General features: G+C 40.5%; 1 pseudogene; it reads left to right on the plus strand.

The window, feature by feature from the left end:
- Nucleotides 1–3,030: 3,030 nt before the first annotated feature.
- On the plus strand, nucleotides 3,031–5,765 carry LOC124401387 (annotated as a pseudogene).
- The last annotated feature ends 2,944 nt before the right edge of the window (nucleotides 5,766–8,709 follow it).

The following is an 8,709-nucleotide window of genomic DNA, read 5'->3' on the forward strand; positions in this document are numbered from 1 at the left end:
AGAGAAATGAAGAGGAGTTGTGCTTCTATGGGCAGCTAGAAAATTTGGAAAAGCTCTAATGTGAAAAACAATGGAAGTTTTTTAGAGCAACATAAAATATTTAGTGTCCAAAAGCAGGTCCAGTCAGTCAATCCCATTAATTATTATTTATAGACCCCCAGGGCCCTACTCTGATTTTCTCATAGAATTTGCAGATTTCATCACAAATTTAGCTACTTCTTTAGACAAAGCATAAATTGTTGGTGACTTTGATATTCATTTTGATAATTAGGAAGACTCCTTAAGAGCAGCAGTTGTGTCCATTCTAGATTCATTTGGAATTAGTCAGAATGTTATTGTTAAGTGTAGATTAAAAACATATCTTTTTAGCAAAGCCTACACATAACTTTTGTCTCACATCATACCCTTGTGCTCCAGAACATCTGATCACATGCACATTATCAATGTGTGCTGTTAATATCATGAACAGCAGCTACGCTAATTTCTCTCTAAGGGAGTTTTTCCTTGCCACAGTCTGCTGATCAGAGATAAATATAGCAATAAACTTGACTTGACTTGACTTGAATGTTATAGGACCCACTCATAGTGGTGGACACTCTCTTGATTTGTTGTTAACATTTGGATTAAAAATAAAAAACTTAGTCATAATTCCACAGTCTGAAGCTATTTCAGACCATTATCTCATCTTTTTTAAAATCTGCCTCAGTCATTGCATTACTAACTCACCACGTTACAGTGTTAAGCGTACTTTCACATCAGTTACAGCAGCGCGTTTTATCAATAATCTTTCAGAAATTACGATATTAGATAGATCTCCGTCTGACCCCGCAGAGCTCGACTGGGCCACTGAATACCTAGAATCAACGTTACGTTATACTCTAGATGATGTAGCCCCCCTTAAGACTAAAATGATCAGGGAGAAAAAATTAGCACAGTGGTATAATGATCATACGCGCACCTTAAAACAGACCACTCGGAAATTAGAACATAAATGGCGTCAAACAAAATTAACAGGTGAGTTCTCCACACTCTCTGAGGTAAAGTTTGGTGTTCCTCAAGGATCTGTTAAAGGCCCATTGCTTTTCTCTTTATATATATTTCTCTTTATATAAACAAGGTATTCGCTTCCATTGCTATGCTGATGATACACAGCTGTATATTTCAGCAAAGCCAGATGAGAGAGATCAGCTTAACAATGTTGAGGAGTGTGTAAAGGACATTAGACAGTGGATGCTTAATAACTTTCTTCTGCTCAACTCAAATATGACAGAAGTACTTTTACTAGGACCACATGCAGCTAGAAGTAAACTTTCTGATTATGTAGTCTCTCTGGATGGTGTTACTGTTTCAGCGTGAACGGCTGTCAAAGACCTTGGTGTTATTATTGACCATAGTCTTTCTTTTGAGGCTCACGTGAATAATATCATCAGGATCACCTTTTTTCACCTTAGAAATATTGCCAAAATTAGACATATAATGTCGTAACAGGATGCAGAAAAACTAGTTCATGCTTTGTTACATCTAGATTAGACTACTGTAACGCTTTACTGTCTGGGTGTTGGAGTAAGTGCAAAAAATAAACATCAACCCTGTTTTAATTAGTCTATACTGCTTCCAATTAAATCTCGCGTTAATTATAAAATACTACCACTGACGTATAAAGCACTTAACGGTCTCACACCGCAGTATCTGAGTGAACTTCTGTACCAATATGATCCTTCACGCCTACTTAGATCAAAAGGTGCAGGTTATTTGTTGGTACCTCAAATAATGAAGACTGCAGCAGGGCGCAGATCTTTCTCTTATAAAGCCCCACAGTTATGGAACAACCTTCCAATCAGTGTTCGGGACTCAGACACAGTATCAGTGTTCAAGTCGAGGTTGAAAACATATTTATTCAGTCAAGCCAGATGCCAGATGGACAGGTGTATAGAAGGAACAGAAAGTTTCTTATGTGACCCAAAAAACAAGACATCCAAAGTCCTAGATAAATATACTATTAACCTGCAGAGTGTAAACAATGACACACAGGAAGAACATGAACTGAGCCCTCAAAACCAAAAAGGTCTAAAGATCTAAAGTCTCCACGTTTCCCTGTTAAAACTGCAAGTGGTCGAGTTGTCACAAAGCCACAGAGGCTGATTGAGGAGTAGCTGTTTAGAATATTCATGGCCTGTGTTTATAGTGGTTCATGTAAATGTCACTAAAAAGGAAATGTTGCAATGAATGAAAGACAATTAATAGTAAGTGGCCATTAAATTCTGCTCTCATCTCATGCAGGTATGAGATTTTGTTTAGAGTGACAGAACACAGTGCTGTCATAGTTCCTTTGTTACGGTTTGTGTTAAAAAAAAGAAAAAAAGGGGGGATGTAATGATATGCGTATTGTCTGCCACAATCATGTGCTGTATGGATTGGGGAGGGGAAACAGATAAGAGAAATAAAGAACATGCCTGATATTCGGTCCTGTGTGCTGGTGTCTGCTTCACTAATCAACATCAAAACAATGACCAGGTGAGAATGAACTTTCCTCCATATAGACAAGATACATAAGGGTGTACATGTATATGTTAATATAGACATACTGTATATACTAATGAGCACTGCCTTTAATATATATTTGGTTATATGTTTTAATACAAAGAGAATAAAGAGAGAAATATTTTAACACCTTAATCCTCATTTTCACTGTTATACAGCAGCATGGATGTTCATATTAGACAGACTTGGGATTAATTCAGTATCTGTACACATAACAATCCACAGAAATAAGAGAAATGGTGCAATACACACACACACACACACACACACACACACGCACACAAACAGCAGGAGATCCCTGGTTGTTTAGATGAATGAAGTTTGTGAGACAGTTTGCAGGGTTTATTTTGTCTCAGAAGCAACTCTGTTCATGAAATGGTTAATGTTTATGAACTCTGTCATTGAGCTCCTCCTCTTTTCTCTCTCTCACATGCACAACACCAGGAAGTGACTTTCAGTTAGGAGAAAACTAAACTCAGTCTTTCTCTCTTTCTGTCTCTTTTTTCCTCAGTGTGTAAAGTGCAGAAAATGGCAGAGGCCAGTATTTCAGTAGATCAGGATCAGTTCAGCTGTCCAGTGTGTCTGGATCTCCTGAAGGATCCAGTGACTACCCCGTGTGGCCACAGTTTCTGTAAGGTGTGTATTAATGACTGCTGGGATCAGGAGGATCAGAAGGGGTCTACAGATGTCCTCAGTGCAGACACACGTTCACTCCAAGGCCTGTTCTACACAGAAACAACATGCTGGCTGAAGTGGTGGAGAAACTGAAGAAGACTGAAGTCCGAGCTGCTTCTCCTGCTCACTGTTACGCTGGACCTGGAGATGTGGAATGTGATTTCTGTAGCGGGAGGAAACACAAAGCCATCAAGTCGTGTCTGATGTGTCTGGCGTCCTTTTGTGAAACTCATCTGAAACCTCATTATGAAGTTCCTTCCTGGAAGAAGCACAAGTTAATCGAAGCCTCTGGAAATCTACAAGAGAAGATCTGCTCTGAGCATGATGAAGTGTTGAAGATCTACTGTCGTACCGACCAAAGCTTCATCTGTTATCTGTGTACGATGCATGAACACAGAGGACATGACACAGTTGCAGCTGCAGCAGAACGATCTGAAAAACAGGTGTGTGTGTGTGTGTGTGTGTAAAGAAAGAGAGAGAGAGGCATTGGAATATGCTTCAGGTCTGGAGTTTGTAGTCCGTGACAGCCATGTTTGAAGGCCACTAGGTCGTGTGTATCAGTATAACTGGACTTGATTTCTCCACAACTAGAACAACATTAGCCGTGTGTGTGTGAGAGCTCATGAATAAAGCAGGGGGAGATGCAGGAGAATAATAATATCTAAACAACTATAACTGTTTACAGACTCAGCTGAAGGAGGAGCAGATGAAATTCCAGCAGAGACTCCAGGAGAAGCAGAAGAAGGTGCAGGAGCTGAAACAGGATGTGAACATTATAAAGGTGAGCAGTGAGCAGAGACGGAGCTGCTCATAGAAACACACACAACATGGACATCGAGTCATTTAGAGTCCCAGTAAGAGTGTGTGTGTGTGTGTGTGTGTGTGTGTGTGTGTGTGTGTGTGTGTGTCCTAACAGCTCAGTGCACAGACAGCAGTAGATGACAGTGAGAAGATCATTACTGAGATGATCAGCTCCATGGAGAAAAAGCGCTCGGAGGTGAAGGAGCTGATCAGAGATCAGGAGAAGGCTGAACTGAGTCGAGCTGAACGACTCCTGGAGCAACTGGAGCAGGAGATTTCTGATCTTCAGAGGAGAATCACTGAGCTGGAGCAGCTTTCACACACACGATCACATCCATTTCCTCCAGGAAATAAAGGTACATTACATCCACATTTCCAGGAGGAATATGAAGGTTACAGGTTCATTGGATGTTTTTTTAGACTTCAAGAAACCCCATAATTTTAGATTCTAGAAAGAATCTGTTATAAGATTCTATATAAAACTTTACAATTATTGCATTCCTTCACTTCATTTTATTTCTAATTGCTGTATGCAGGTTTTAGTCTCCAGACATCAGAGTCCCAAAACCGACAGACCAAATGTTCCAGCTGATGTGTGTGAAGATTCACTCAGCATCAATGTCAATATCTCATTTGATGCAGTGAGGAAATCTCTCTCTGAGCTGAAAAAGAGACTTGAGGAATTCTGCCAGGAGGAATTGATCAAAATCCGTGAACATGGTAAGAGGATCCGTTCCTGATAAAGTGCATCATGTGATCTACACACATTTCTGATCCACACACAAGCAATGATTTACACAAATGTCTTTTTTTATAAAATCAATCCATTTTATTTCTTTATTTACAGCTGAGAACATTCAGATTTTACTCTCAGAACCAACAAGCAGGAACGAGTTTCTGAAATGTATGTGTACAACACACACACACACACACACACACACACACACACACACTTTACATAAATATTCTGTGATTAATATCTGACACATTTCCATTGTTCTTGTGTTTAGATTTCTGTGATCTGACTCTGGATCCCAACACAGTAAATTATTACCTCATTCTGTCTGAGAAGAACAAAGTGGTGACATGCAGTGAGACAAAGCAGCCGTACTCTGATCATCCAGAGAGATTTAAATACTTCAGCCAGGTGTTGAGTAAAGAGAGTGTGTGTGGACACTGTTACTGGGAGGTGGAGTGGAGCAGTGAGAGTAATGTGGACATATCAGTCTCATATAAAGATATCAGAAGGAAAGGATGGGGTGATGAGTGTTGGTTTGGAGGCAACAATCAGTCCTGGAGTCTGCAGTGTTCTTCTTCTTCTGTTAATTTCTGGCACAACAACGTTGAAACTGATCTCAAAGTTCCATCATCCTCCAGAATAGGAGTGTATGTGGATCACAGTGCAGGAACTCTGTCCTTCTACAGCGTCTCTGATACGATGAAGCTCCTCCACAGACTCCACACCACATTCACTCAGCCTCTATACGCTGGATTCTGCTTTTACATGTGTAAACCAGGATCATCTATGAGGTTGTGCAGTCCAAAAGAATAATAGTTGGTGTTTTATGGTCTGTAATTTGGAGCTGAAAGAAACATGTGCTAGGAAATAAATAAAAAAGTGATTTGTTTGTATCATTGTAAAAATCAGATTTAAAAATGATAATTATGTTTTGGTAAAATATATAAATCTATTTTACACCTTAAAATGTCTATGTACGTGGTGGTGTTTAAAAAAGGATCGAGACGAACTGTATTGTAGTTCTGTCTTTTTTGCCGAATGTCCTCCCTGAGACGCCTTAAAACCTGCAGTAGAACTCGCTATTCATGGTCTGATCACTTAATTACTAAACTGGAATTGAGATGGGGATTTGGTCAGGATTAATGGTTCTCAGCTGTGAAGACAGAAATTAAATTGTTTGATTTTAAACCAAAAACAAATCAGACATTTGAGTCCACTAGAGGGCAGAGTTTCTCAGCTCTAAAAAAAACCCATTCCCATCAGCAGTTCATCGTTAACTGTGCAGTGATTTAGTGCTCAGGAATGAAGACCACCACCTCGACTTCAATCTCTCACCGCTTTAAAACTTCCCTCAGTTTATCAGGCACGGATCCTCTTACCATCTTGAGGGATGTTGATGAATTCCTTCTGGCAGAATTCCTCAAGATTTTGGTAAAATTTTAGGTTTAGAAAGTGAAGTATAGGTATACAGTACATATGATCACATTTCCTTCAGGAAATAAAGGTACACTACCTCCACATTTACAGGATGAATATAAAGCTTACAGGTTCATTGGATGCTTCTTGGACTTCAAGAATTTCTATTCATATTTTTAGAACTATGATAAAATTCTACAGTAATCCCTCGGATATCTCAGGTTTACTGAACGATATCCGAGGAATAACTGTAGAATCTTCAGCTGAACCAGCCATCCCAACAATGGACTCTTTTCTTTGTTGCGTTCAGGGAAACACTTCGGCTCCTTGAAAGCAAACACAGAGGGAATAAGAAGCTTCTTCCCGCAGGCCATTCGGAGTTTAAACCAGAAAACACCCAGGATCTAGAACTGGTCCTCTCTCTCCATCGTCACACTTTTTCTGCACAATTTTCTTTTTGCGCTATGAAACTTTAATCTCTGGACTGTCACTTTAACTCTGGCCTTGCACAGCACAGTGCACTTTATACCACACCATACCACACACGGTCACTTTATACCACAACATACCACACACGGTCACTTTAATGACAAAACACGTCAATCATCTTAAATTTTACTGTTTACTGTTCATACGCATCCTTGTATATACACTTTTTTTTCACATATATCTTGTATATTTTATATTTTATATAGTTTTACTTTTTATTTATCTACCTTTTTTCTTTCTTGGTTTATTTTTCTCCTCATTCTATTTCCTGATGCCGGACCATCGTAAAAAGCATTTCACTGCATGTTGTACTCTGTATGTATGTGTATGTGACAAATAAAATTTTACTTGATTTGATTTGAATCTTCATTCAGAATCATACCCTCAGGAAGGAGAGGTGGGGGGTTGGGTGATGTCATGTCAGTAAGGAGAACTGAATCCAGATTAAAATGATGGATGACAAACAAAATGGTCTAAACCCTCAGGAGCCCAATTCATAAAAAAGAGGAAAGAAGTAGGGCCCTCTTCTCAACCTGCTCTCTACTCTCACCACAAATCACATTATCATATATTGTGAAATGCATGACCTCCCACTGATATAAACATGATGCTTGTTCTCCTTGATATTGGGTTTCAGAAACTGTAGTTACCTTCTTTGGCCACTAAGAGCATCATAGAGCTTTTTATATGGTCAAGGCACCAAATATGGCTTCGTGTAGAGTGGACGCCTGGTGTAATTTGGGAACACACACGCATACAGTCTGTAAATGTGTAACTGTTTTAACCCCCACTGAGCTTTAGTTAATGATCTACTGTTAGAGTTGTGTGTGTGTGTGTGTGTGTGTGTGTGTGTGTGTGTGTGTGTGAGTGATATACTCATCACATATCTCAAATGCAACAACTGGGTGCAATGGGACGAATAAAGGAACACAGGAGCAAAGTAACGAACCTTTAAACAGATACAGATATGGGCAGCGAGGCTTATTTCGGGTGGCAGCTGCTGCCATGTTTCACCCCTGAAGCCACACCGAACCTATTCATAAACACCTAATTACAACACAAAATAATAAGAGTCATATGACGTTCTGTCATCATACGAACATGGTTATATGTAAGATATTTGATCACATGACCAGAGATTTCTATATCAGTAAGTAAGCAAAGTGCAAATTTATTAAAATATGACCTTATTTGGTATATATTTTACTAGTGGAATGCCATTAGGGTCAACAAGGCTTATGTTCTGGTTTAAACTCGATCAGAAACACTGATGTAAGTTTTAATATATTTTTGTCCATGAATATGTATTCAATTATTCCCAATAGTCTTTCATAGCGTTTCCCACACCTGCACACTTTCTTTGAACCAATAGTCCACAGCCGACCATGAAAACAGGGGAGGCTGAAACCCCAGCACTCACTGAAAGGGAGTTTTGGGTATACTCTGCCCATGGGAGGAACCGGCTCCATTCCGTCTGGTCCTGATGGCAATAGGTTCTGAGATAGCGACTATAACCCTAACCCTAGATCTTCCATTCCGTCTGTCTGTTGGACTGGGGTGGTATCTGGAAGACAAATTGACAGACCCCCTAGGAGATGGAAGAACTCCGGACATGCCTAAAGTAACGGAAAACGTGGTGTAACAGGGCTTCGTTGTCTCCAGGGCTGTGGGCAGGCCACGAAGACAAATAAAGCGACAGGCTTTGGAGAATCGATCGCCTACTACCAGGACACAAGTGTGGTCCTCCGACTGTGGCAAATCTGTCACAAAGTCTATACCTTGGTGGGACCAAGGTCGGTGAGGGATGGGTAAAGGTACTAGCTTGCCCACGGGAAGGTGTCACGGAACCGTAGACATGGCACAAACCGCGCAGCCCTGGACGTACCGCGCAATCTCCCAGTTCATGCCAGGCCACCAGTAACAGGCCTGAGTCAGCTGGATAGTACAGGATGGCCTGAACCAGGGACTTTGTGTATGGCTTTGATAAGGGCCGGTCGGCAGGTTGTCGGGACGAAGGTGCGGTCCTCCGGGACTCTGGTGGGGATGGG

The sequence above is a fragment of the Silurus meridionalis genome, chromosome 18, assembly GCF_014805685.1.
Source record: "Silurus meridionalis isolate SWU-2019-XX chromosome 18, ASM1480568v1, whole genome shotgun sequence".
NCBI classification, from domain to species: Eukaryota; Metazoa; Chordata; class Actinopteri; order Siluriformes; family Siluridae; genus Silurus; species Silurus meridionalis.